Source organism: Chelonoidis abingdonii, chromosome 2 (assembly GCF_003597395.2).
Source record: "Chelonoidis abingdonii isolate Lonesome George chromosome 2, CheloAbing_2.0, whole genome shotgun sequence".
Lineage (NCBI taxonomy): Eukaryota > Metazoa > Chordata > Testudines > Testudinidae > Chelonoidis > Chelonoidis abingdonii.
In genome coordinates this window covers 84,846,030-84,858,232 of record NC_133770.1, presented here as the reverse complement: position 1 = coordinate 84,858,232, position 12,203 = coordinate 84,846,030, and the positions used below count along the sequence as shown (strand labels likewise).

Sequence of the window (12,203 nt, the reverse complement as noted above, 5' to 3'; positions counted from 1 at the left end):
TTAGAATTTGAGGGTGACATGCACTTTATATTCCTTTAAATGGACCTGGATTTCAACTGGAGGAGGTGGTCATGTGGTTCAGTCAGGGAAGGGGATCTCTGTGTAAGGCTTCAGAAGGGAAACATGGAAAACTGTGTGTATTTTGAAAAATGGGGGAAGCTTGAGTTTCAGTGTAATTGAGTTATTCTGCTGGCATATTGGGAAGGATCCCAGGAACTCATGGTCCAATTTGCAGCAAAGTGTCTTGGTCTTTAGGTGTTTGGCAGAGAACCAGATCTACTGTAAATACTGGAGCTTCTAGTCAACAACAGTTTACATGCCTCTTGTAGGCCTTCTTAGCCTGTAAGTAGTTCCTGAGTTCTTATTGAATCAGAGCCAATCAGTGATGGCAGGGTTTGGGGAGGCCACTGGTAATGCTGGTTGAAAACAGAGGTGGAACCCGTAATTAGCAAAGAAGGAGTTCCTACCTGTAGAGGCATGGTTGGGGTTATTGTAGGAAAACTCTGAGTGTAGCAAAAGCATGGACCAGTTGTCTTGATGATAATTTATGAAGCATCTCAACTACTGTTCCAATACATGGTTCACTCATTCTGTTTGTCCATCTGTTTGGGGGTGGTTTGCAGTGGAATGCAGTGGAGGTGAATATCCGGATGTCCAGTAGACTGAACTCTTCACACCAGAAGTGACGGATGAATTGTGGGCTTCACTTGGAAACCATGTGGTCTGGGAGTCCATGGAGCTGGATCATGTTGTGCAGTCGGCATTGGGCAGTAGCAACTGGAAGTGCAGTGAGGTTTCCAGGTCAGGTTCTACTTAATGACAGAGAGGTGGTTCTGGAGCATGGAGCTCTGGTGTGGCTAGACCACACATCCTACTGGGCCTGGGCTAGTCTGTTTCCTGAGTTCTTCCAACCAGAACAGGAGGCAAGGGCATATCCTGATTCCTCTCAATAAAAACAGAGGTTCCATTGTCCTCAACACTCTCTCTTTTCTGGGGTCAGACATTGGCAGTCCAGGTTGACCTGCATGGGTTTGGGACTTGGTTCCACAGGCCTGTGATTTTCCCCAGGGTACAATCTTGACAGATGGACAGCTGTGTCACCTCAAATCTCCAACTTGGGGTGCCTTTTACACTGCTTTGCTGTAAGAGCAACCACTCCTGGTCCTGCTCACATACAGCCTCTAATATGTAAAATCACTCCCAGCTGAATTACATGAACACTTTGGCCAGTCACTCAAATTACATACAGGGTGACAGCAGCAACTTCCCAGTCCCAGACCTTTCCCCAGAAATGTATGTCTTATACTGCCCAGCACCCTCCTGGACAATACAAGTGCATAGAAAGTCCATTATTTCATCAATGGAAAAAAATATGCACAAACAATGGTACTTCAAGTGGAAGTTCCGAAACGCTTCATTCCAAACACACTGGTTTACATAAAACCATAAAATAAATGTATTAACTACAGTATAATAGCTTTTAAGTAATTACAAGTAATGAGGCATAAAAGTCAGAATTAGTTTCAAAGAAGATAAAAGATAAAATGCAAACTGGTACCTAACATAGCAAGCTAAATGAATTCAAGCAAAGATTTTTCTAAGCACATGCTCTTTTCAGTCTTTTACTGTCTGGAAGTTTCCAAGCCTGGACCCTTCCCACAATTCAGTATTTCTTCAGGTGTTGTTGCAGCCGTGAGCAGAGTGGAGTGAAGTAGAGAGGAGATCTGTGTTATTTTTCTTGATTCTTATACTATTCTCTCCTCTTTGAGGATTATGTCCAGCTGGGGTTCAGCAACAGCCAGTCTGTTTACACAGGAACCCCTAGTTGTTCCATTTTCAATATGTAAAGTTCTTGGCTACACTCTTCTTCCTGATGAAGAAAGGCTGCTTAACTAAGTGACAGTCTACTTGACTTTGACACCTGCCTTGGATGTTGGTTTGTCTTTTGTTTCTGAATAATTGGTTTGTGCCTGCTTTTCTAAACATGGGACATGCCTTCAACAATGTTATACAGTAGAATCTTATAACTTTATGTACAATGCTGATACACATATTTTATGAGGACAATAATGTTTAGCAGATTACGAGTTTCCAAATGATACTTCACAAGGCATACTTTGTACAAAATTTATCATGGTCTTGTAAAACGGATGGACATAAGGGTATAGTCTGTCACAAGACCTTAGCTTAGAAGGCAAGTGTGGGGATGTTGGGCCACTCTTCCTTTCATTCAAGCAGCCAAGAGGCAATGCACAGGGCGAGGTCAATGAAGGCACATAGACAGGTAGGGTTTTCAACAATGTCATCGTTTACCTCATCACTGAGCCCCCAGTGGAACTGGTAAAATTAGGCTGTCTCATTACACTCAGCATCAGCTACAAACCATCGTAAGTGGATGGCATAGGAGGTGGATGGCCCTTGCCCCAGTGAAGTTTCCAGAGGGCAGCACCTGCAGAGGAAATACAAATCATCAAAGATGATCACAAAGGTTTGTAGGAAGGTATCCTAGTCTGAAATCACTGGGCTGTTCTGCTCCAATGGCAGGCGGGGGGAGGAGCAATTGAGCGCTTCACCAGAAAGCAAGATGACTACTAGCCCCACCTAAATCTTGTCTGTGGGGTATGTGCAAGGGCGGAACAGAAGAGCAGCCTGCATTGATTCAGAAAACCCAGGAATTTCCCACAGTCCCCATAGAATCACTCAGGCAGTGGCATCATGGGGGCTGGTTCCAATCATTCATGGTCCATTTGGGCATATAGCGTCACTCCTTCTCCCTATGAGCATGCAAGTTGCTTGCTGCTTCAGCAGTGAGCTGTAACATCTGAACCTGCAACTGGGCTACTTGCTTGCACAGGTGCTGTGCTTCCAGCACACACTGCATAGTGTAGGTGTGCAATGCAATGTTCTCTGCCTGTAGGCAGATGACTTGATCCTAGTCCCCCAGGGGGCGGCTGCTTGGAAGGTGGCCCACCCCCTCCATCATCTGTGAAGGAGTTGGATGGAATTGGTGTGTGTGTGTGTGTGTGTGTGTGTCAACAGGTGGTCTGAAAAAAACTTTCACAACCGGATAATGATCTGAGTAGGAGTCAGGAGTCAGGTCAAATCAGGTACCAGACAGTCAGACTCCAAGCCAGGCCAGAGGATGAACAAAGAGTCAGGTGTCAGGAGGCAGGCAGGGTCAGAAGCCAGAGTCTGGGGTCTCTCCCTCGCAGGGTCTGAAGGAAGACAGGCAAATCAGCTGGGTGGAAGAATTTAATAATAAAAATTTGAATGATAATGGGGAATCATTTAAGGACACCTTACTAGATCCCCCAAAAGCCATAATCCCACAGTGAAGGAAGAAGGCTGTGCTGGTTTAAAAACAAATCAAACTGGTTTAGAGGGGAAGTGAAAGCAGCTGTAAAAATAAAAAAATAATATACCACAAATGGAAGAAAGGGGAAGTTGATAGTAATGAATATAAATAAGAAGTTATTAATTTTGTACAGTTCCTAAGAGAAACAAAGGGACTCTGTGACCAGCAGAGTTAATAATAATAAGAAGGAATTTTTAAAATATATTAGGAACAAAAAGAATCCTGACAGTTGTATTGGCCCATTACTAGATGGCCATGGTAGAATTATCAATAATAATGCAGAAAAGTGTTCAGAAATTTCCAATCTGTATCTGTGGAAAAAACAGATGCTATAGTCCCATCATATGGAGATGACATTCTTTCCATTCCACTAGTATCCCTGAAGAACGTTAAATAGAAACTAGTAAAGTCAAATATTTTAAAATCAGCAAGTCCAGATAACTTGCATCCAAGAGTTTTAAGAAAGCTCACTGAGAGCTTGTTGGACTATTCAGGTCAATTTTCAATAAGTCCTAGGTCACTGGGGAAGTTCCAGAAGACTGGAAGAAAAGCTAATGTTGTGCTAGTTTTTTAGTTTTAGTTTCTATTTAACTACTTTCTCCTTTAAAATTTTTTCCAAGACCTTACATACTACAGACGTCAAGCTAACAGGCCTTTAGTTACCCGGATCACTTTTTTTCCCTTTCTTGAAGATAGGAACTACGTTAGCAATTCTCCACTACGGTACAACCCCTGAGTTTACCGATTGATTAAAAATTCTCGCTAACGGGCTCGCAATTTCATGCGCCAGTTCCTTTAATATCCTTGGATGGAGATTGTCCGGGCCCTCCGATTTTGTCCCATTAAGCTGTTCAAGTTTGGCCTCTACCTCAGATGCGGTAATATCCACCTCCATATCCTCATTCCTGTTTATCATCCCTCCATCATCCCTAAACTCCTCACTAGTCTTGGACCATCTCATCTCACTGTGCTGGTGCCAAGCAGTACAGTTGATTTCAGGATAAGCTGAAAAGCTGACTGGGAAAGATAGGACAGGAGGAAGATGGGGGGCAGAAAGGAGCATCGATGGAGAGAAAGATAGAGCAGGATCCCACATGAATCATTGGTGCAGTGATGATGGTCAAGGGCCCCCACTGGAGAAACAAAGTCTAGTGTCATGGCAAGACCCTTTCTGCTCCAGCAGACATGAAGGGCCAAATTGTTGTGATGGTATGTCTCTTTCCCTCCTGACCATAGTGTTTCCAGGTTGCTTACACTGTGAATTCCCCAGCAAGGCAGACTGACTACGCAGGCCTGGTTGACCTTCCTTTCTCAGAGGCTATAAAAAGTGTAATGGCACACAGTTAAATTACCTACTGCTCTTCTTATGAAAGCACATTTATTCTTAAGGTGAAAGCATTGCAAGGAAAACATATTAAAACAATAAAAGAACCTACATGCATGCTAGTAAGTTTATGAGAGATCACCCCAATTCCAACAAGGGCTTTGGCAGGTAAGGAGTCCTTCAAACCCCACCAGGGGGTGTTTCTGTGGTTACAAGTTCATAACTGCTATGGCTCAGAACAAGCACAACCGTGAATCTGAGAGTCACTTCTTTATACAGTTTGGGTCTTTGATTTATCCTCATGTAACAGGCAACCGGCAGATGAAAGGTCCTCTCCACGGGGAGAGACTTCAGAAGGCTGAGTTCCTGCATTTGAGGTTTACATTTGCATACACCTCACCCTAGAGATTTCCTGGGAAATCCACTTAACTTTTAAAGTTCAAATTGTTTCAACTAGTCCTTTGAAGCTCATAACACTTCTCAGGGTTTACATTAGCCATGTCTCCTCCCTAGAGATGTTACATACAATCCCACAATAATACATACACATTTACTTTTTGAATACAATGAACTCCTAAAATAAGTAAACTCAATTCAGAGGTTTAACTTAATTCAATAAGGTTTGTCCACTATATTGGAGGAAATTGCTGTATCTGTCAGAAATAGACCCTTTAAGTTTAAATTAATTCAGTCTGCCTCCTCACATCTTTTCGTAAACAGTTTTTCTTAAACAGGTCATTGTGATAATTCATAAACCTTTAGTCTAAATGGTGAAAGGTGGGTAACAATTAAAGAAAATGTGCTAGGCCTCAATTATTACAACAGGCCTTTAGAGGTAATACCCATTTCATCAGAGGGTACATTTTGTTAATTACCCTCTATATGTTTTCAAAATGATATAAAATATTTCAAATTACTCACTTTACAAGTTAATAAGTTTCCTGACTGATTGGGCCTGCTACACCAGAGTTTTTTAGATTCAGATCCCCAAAGATGTTTAGGCACCTGACTCTCATTGACATTAATGAGCATTAGATATTTAAATACTTTTGAGAATTGGGGCCTTAGTGTTTAATCACATTTTATTATACTAAAGCAACTCTTGACTTGTTACCCAATTGTACCCAGTATCGTGAGGCATAGTTGAGACCAGGCAGCCGTTTATAGATCTTCCATTCTGGGGCTGAATGAGGTGCAGTCTAAGGGATACTCAAAGTTATCCCTGGATGGCTATGGCCCCCTAAAGGACTACCCAACAGTGGACTTTTAGCACAGGGGTGACTGCTGGGTGCTCCCCATGTCACATACAGGAAGGAAGAAAGCATTAGTGCCCATGCCCTAACCCACTTTCATACTCACACACGCACAACCCAAGGCTGGCAAAGCCTGGGTGTAACGTAAGAAGAAGAAGGGGAAGGGTGGACGAGAGTTCTGTCCTCTGCACAGGCCATTCAGGGTCTGCAGTTGATATCCAATTTGCTTCAACTCTCAGGAAGGTTTTACGTCCTGGGGTCTTTTGGGGGTCTTTCATTCAGGGACCTCTGTCCCCCGTGCTCTTTGTTCCAGTCCAAACCAGCCTTCTGGGCTTTCTCAGCTTTCCCAAAACACACCAGCTACAGGATGCGAAACTGTTGTTTTCCCCCTCGCTGGCCTTCACTGTCTCACTAGTTTTCACAGCCCCTGTAGTTCTGTTCAGCTGAATCCTCCTTTCTCATGGCTGGTCGGGGTTGGAATCCAGGCCCCCATCTTTTTTGGCAGGCAGCCGAGAGTTGATTGTGCGTCGTGGCGTTGGGCTGGAGTCAGCGTCGGACCTAGCTGGAGCATTGAATTAACCCATTCCCTTCTCCCTTCCTCCTTCTACGGCCTCTTGTAACCTGTAAGAGAATCTTTCACTCCACACTCACACCTTCAACTCTGAGGTGAAGATTGGTATGTTTGAAGGGGCTTTATTGTAAAACAAAGTTTTTAAGTTTTGCATTGTAAGAAGTTCTTGCTTTAACTTGTTTTAAAAAGTGAACTTTGTGCTAAAAGTCCACTGTTGGGTAGTCCTTTAGGGGGCCATAGCCATCCAGGGATAACTTTGAGTATCCCTTAGACTGCACCTCATTCAGCCCCAGAATGGAAGATCTATAAACGGCTGCCTGGTCTCAACTATGCCTCACGATACTGGGTACAATTGGGTAACAAGTCAAGAGTTGCTTTAGTATAATAAAATGTGATTAAACACTAAGGCCCCAATTCTCAAAAGTATTTAAATATCTAATGCTCATTAATGTCAATGAGAGTCAGGTGCCTAAACATCTTTGGGGATCTGAATCTAAAAAACTCTGGTGTAGCAGGCCCAATCAGTCAGGAAACTTATTAACTTGTAAAGTGAGTAATTTGAAATATTTTATATCATTTTGAAAACATATAGAGGGTAATTAACAAAATGTACCCTCTGATGAAATGGGTATTACCTCTAAAGGCCTGTTGTAATAATTGAGGCCTAGCACATTTTCTTTAATTGTTACCCACCTTTCACCATTTAGACTAAAGGTTTATGAATTATCACAATGACCTGTTTAAGAAAAACTGTTTACGAAAAGATGTGAGGAGGCAGACTGAATTAATTTAAACTTAAAGGGTCTATTTCTGACAGATACAGCAATTTCCTCCAATATAGTGGACAAACCTTATTGAATTAAGTTAAACCTCTGAATTGAGTTTACTTATTTTAGGAGTTCATTGTATTCAAAAAGTAAATGTGTATGTATTATTGTGGGATTGTATGTAACATCTCTAGGGAGGAGACATGGCTAATGTAAACCCTGAGAAGTGTTATGAGCTTCAAAGGACTAGTTGAAACAATTTGAACTTTAAAAGTTAAGTGGATTTCCCAGGAAATCTCTAGGGTGAGGTGTATGCAAATGTAAACCTCAAATGCAGGAACTCAGCCTTCTGAAGTCTCTCCCCGTGGAGAGGACCTTTCATCTGCCGGTTGCCTGTTACATGAGGATAAATCAAAGACCCAAACTGTATAAAGAAGTGACTCTCAGATTCACGGTTGTGCTTGTTCTGAGCCATAGCAGTTATGAACTTGTAACCACAGAAACACCCCCTGGTGGGGTTTGAAGGACTCCTTACCTGCCAAAGCCCTTGTTGGAATTGGGGTGATCTCTCATAAACTTACTAGCATGCATGTAGGTTCTTTTATTGTTTTAATATGTTTTCCTTGCAATGCTTTCACCTTAAGAATAAATGTGCTTTCATAAGAAGAGCAGTAGGTAATTTAACTGTGTGCCATTACACTTTTTATAGCCTCTGAGAAAGGAAGGTCAACCAGGCCTGCGTAGTCAGTCTGCCTTGCTGGGGAATTCACAGTGTAAGCAACCTGGAAACACTATGGTCAGGAGGGAAAGAGACATACCATCACAACAATTTGGCCCTTCATGTCTGCTGGAGCAGAAAGGGTCTTGCCATGACACTAGACTTTGTTTCTCCAGTGGGGGCCCTTGACCATCATCACTGCACCAATGATTCATGTGGGATCCTGCTCTATCTTTCTCTCCATCGATGCTCCTTTCTGCCCCCCATCTTCCTCCTGTCCTATCTTTCCCAGTCAGCTTTTCAGCTTATCCTGAAATCAACTGTACTGCTTGGCACCAGCACAGTGAGATGAGATGGTCCAAGACTAGTGAGGAGTTTAGGGATGATGGAGGGATGATAAACAGGAATGAGGATATGGAGGTGGATATTACCGCATCTGAGGTAGAGGCCAAACTTGAACAGCTTAATGGGACAAAATCGGAGGGCCCGGACAATCTCCATCCAAGGATATTAAAGGAACTGGCCATGAATTGTGAGCCCGTTAGCGAAATTTTTAATCAATCGGTAAACTCGGGGTTGTACGTAACGACTGGAGAGTTGCTAACGTAGTTCCTATCTTCAAGAAAGGGAAAAAAAGTGATCCGGGTAACTAAAGGCCTGTTAGCTTGACGTCTGTAGTATGAAGTCTTGGTAAAAATTTTAAAGGAGAAAGTAGTTAAGGACATTGTGTCAATGTAATTGGGACGAATTGCAACATGGATTACTTAAAGGAGATCCCGTGCAAACCAACTGATCTCCTTCTTTGAGAAGGTGACAGATATTAGACAAAGGAAATGCGGTAGATCTAATTTACCTCGATTTCAGTAAGGCTTTTGACACAGTCCACATGGGAACTAGTTAGTTAATTGGAAAGATGGGGATGAATATGAAAGTTGTAAGGTGGATAAGGAACTGGTTAAAAGGGGAGACTCCAGCAGGTCGTACTGAGAGGTGAACTGTGAGGCTGGAAGGAGTTACTAGTGGAGTCCCCAGAGGATCGGTTTTGGACCAATCTTATTAACCTTTTTTATACTGATTTGGCACAAAGAGCGGGAATGTGCTAATAAAGTTTGTGGATGAACAAAGCTGGGGTATTGCTAACACGGAGAAGGACCGGGAATACTTACAGGAAATCTCTGGACCACTTGTAAACTGGAGTAATAGTAATAGGATGAAATATAATAGTGAAAGTGCAAGGTCATGCACTTAGGATTAATAATAAGAATTTTTAGATAAACATATGGGGACGCATCAGTTGGAAGCACGAGGAGGAGAAGGACCTTGGGTATTGTTGATATGCAGAGATGTTATGAGCCGCCAATGCGAAATGGCGTTAAACAAAAGCAAATGCGGTTTTAGGGCATCAGAAGTAGCGAACAGCAAGAGACGAGTGTTAACGAGCTCCAAAGGCCGTTATTACGCTACATCCTTTGAGATACAATTGGTTGAGTCAGTGCTGTGCCTAGGAATAATTGACAATGGAGACAGGTTCAGGACGCCTATAAGCGATAGTTCGAGAACATGCGGTTCCTTATGCAAAAGTAAGCAGCTAGATATGTCTATGGCCAACAAAGCTGACAGGGCATAGTGCTGCACAGATAATTATATTACTGAATAGTTTAGCTAGGTAAGCTATAGTAACTAAGTAGGCATAAGGACAAATGGGTACAACTGATATTCGGAAGTTTAGACTTGAAATTAGACGAAGGTTCTAACCATTAGGGGAGTGAAGTTCTGGAACAGCCTTCCAAGGAAGTAGTGGGGGCAAACTTATCTGGCTTTAAGACTAAGCTTGATAAGTATATGGAGGGATGATATGATGGGATAGTTTAATTTGGGCAATTGATCTTGATTATCAGCAGATAAGTCTGCTCAATGGTCTGTGAGGGGATGTTGGATGGGATGGGATCTGAGTTACTGCAGAGAAATTCTTTCCTGGGTGCTGCTGGTGAGTCTTGCCCACATGCTCAGGGTTTAGCTGATCGCCATATTTGGGGTCGGGAAGGAATTTTCCTCCAGGGCGGATTGGCAGGGTCCCTGGAGGTTTTTCGCCTTCCTCTGCAGCTTGGGGCATGGGTCACTTGTGCGTGGATTCTCTGCAGCTTGAGGTCTTCAAACCACAATTTTGAGGACTTCAATAACTCAGTCATGTGTTAGGGGTTGTTATAAAAGTGGATGGGTAGGGTTCTGTGGCCTGCTTTGTGCAGGAGATCAGACTAGATGATCATATTGGTCCCTTCTGACCTACGAGTCTATGAGTCTATGAATCTAGCTCTGCCCAGCCTGAGAAGGATCTGACCAGGTCAACCAGATGATGTCGTTGACAAGGGTGGTGAGCTGGGGTCCAGAGAAGCAGCTGTTAGGGCTGGTCTGCCAGCCCAAAGCATCTATCCATGACTGAGCAGTCACCCTGTAACCTGAAGTCATCAACAAAAGCTGAATTTCCACTATCTTTACTATCCTATTTCTTTTTTCCCTTCTAGGTCTGTTTTTCCTAAAGCAAGAAAGTGACTATCATTCCCAACTCAGAACTGAACAGCAGAACTAACCTCCCCCCTGCCCCTAAAGGACTGTTTGATTGAATAAGGGACTTTAACCAATATTCACTGTCTCCAAAAAGGGACTTTGATAGGTTTTGATTACGTTTAAGTAAATCTGTATCAGTTTCAACGCTCTTTACCTTGTTTTGATTCTTTTCCTTTTGTGTGTTTCGAACATTAAATTTCTAGTGTCTGGCAATAAATTTTCTGTGTCCGCCATGCTACTAAGCAGGCTAAAGTCTCTGTGTACCAAACCTTGGACCTTGTTTAATGTTGAATAGTGACTGGGTTATATTAACACCTTTGGCCCATATATCCCATCTAAATCAACACAACAGGCCCAGGACACTGAGGAGTGTGACCAAGTGAGAAAGCAACGAGACCCCAGCCTGGGGAAGACAAGGGTTAATTGACAGAGCCTGGGAGCATTTGGAACTCTTTAGCTTCAAAGGGTAAGTCTCTACTGCAATTAAAAACCCGTGGCCTGTGCACCAAATCCAAACATCAATACTGGAATTAAACAACCCCACAGCTCCAGCCCCATGAGTGCAAGTCAGCTGGCACAGTCCAGCCACAGGTGTCTAATTGACACCGCAGACTCAGATTTGAGCCCAAACACCCCTACTGTTCCCACACTAATCTGTCTGACTTGGCCAGCAAGCACTCAGGACTCAGGTCCTAGGAGCCTGCTAGGGGGTTGGGCCTGAGCCTGAGTCCCTCTGAGACCTCAGGTCCGAGCCCTGCCATTGTGTAAGATAGATGCAACTCAAGCTACAGACTCAAGTCAGAAGGTCTTTGTAGTGCAGTACATGTTAACATGGCTGTGAGACTTGGTCCAGCAATTTCAAACCCAAATTTACAATGCCATATGGATGCTCAAGTGCGGACTTGGAAACAGAGTCCACAAGAGTGGGTTCCACAGAACTGGAGTTTACAACGCAGTGTAGACCTACCCTTAGAATCCCGTAGTATTTATAAAAGAAGGGAAGTCAGATCCTAGGGGCTTCTGGGAGTAGAGAAACAGCCCTGTGTGATCAAGGAATTCTAGCCCTCGCAGAGGAAACACTACAAGAGAAGGAAAAAAGGCAGTAGTTGAAAGTGAGAGCTCTGGGTCAGTAATACTTTAACACACTAATTGAGAGTTCTGACCAGGAAAAGCAAGAGCTGGAGAAACAGATCCTGGAGCTAAGAGCAAAGCATAGTTCCATTTTTTCCCTTAGTCTGAGGAGGGAATGGGCTGAGGTGATCATATTCATGGGTATTTTTCTTGTGTTGTATTATATTATGGTTTAATTTGTATGGTAGGCACCTGGAGCATAGAATGGGTGCCTCTGACTATATTTGAATCAACTTGAAGAACAGTATTGTAATGGCAGCAATAGAGGACCTGGAGCAGTGCATAGAATGCAGAGAAAAGGTGGGAGCACAGCTTGCAACACTCATAGGGGCTTTGACATCCGATTGGGGAAAAGGAGAAGCAGCAGTTGCTGCTGGATCACCTGAAAGAAACCCAAAGCTGCTATGAGGCTTGCGAAAGTTAAATATAGGAAAACTGACCTCCAGATTTCTGGGCCAGTTCTGCAAAGTTAACCCAAGGTAGCAGATTGGTACTCTACTGATTGCAGGCTGTGGGGAA

At 43.2% G+C, this 12,203-nt stretch overlaps 1 long non-coding RNA gene across 1 annotated transcript in view; it reads left to right on the top strand.

Moving 5' to 3' along the window:
- Positions 1-12,203, top strand: part of LOC142046333 (uncharacterized) — a 277,336-nt gene that overhangs the window by 175,954 nt on the left and 89,179 nt on the right. The window lies entirely within an intron of this gene.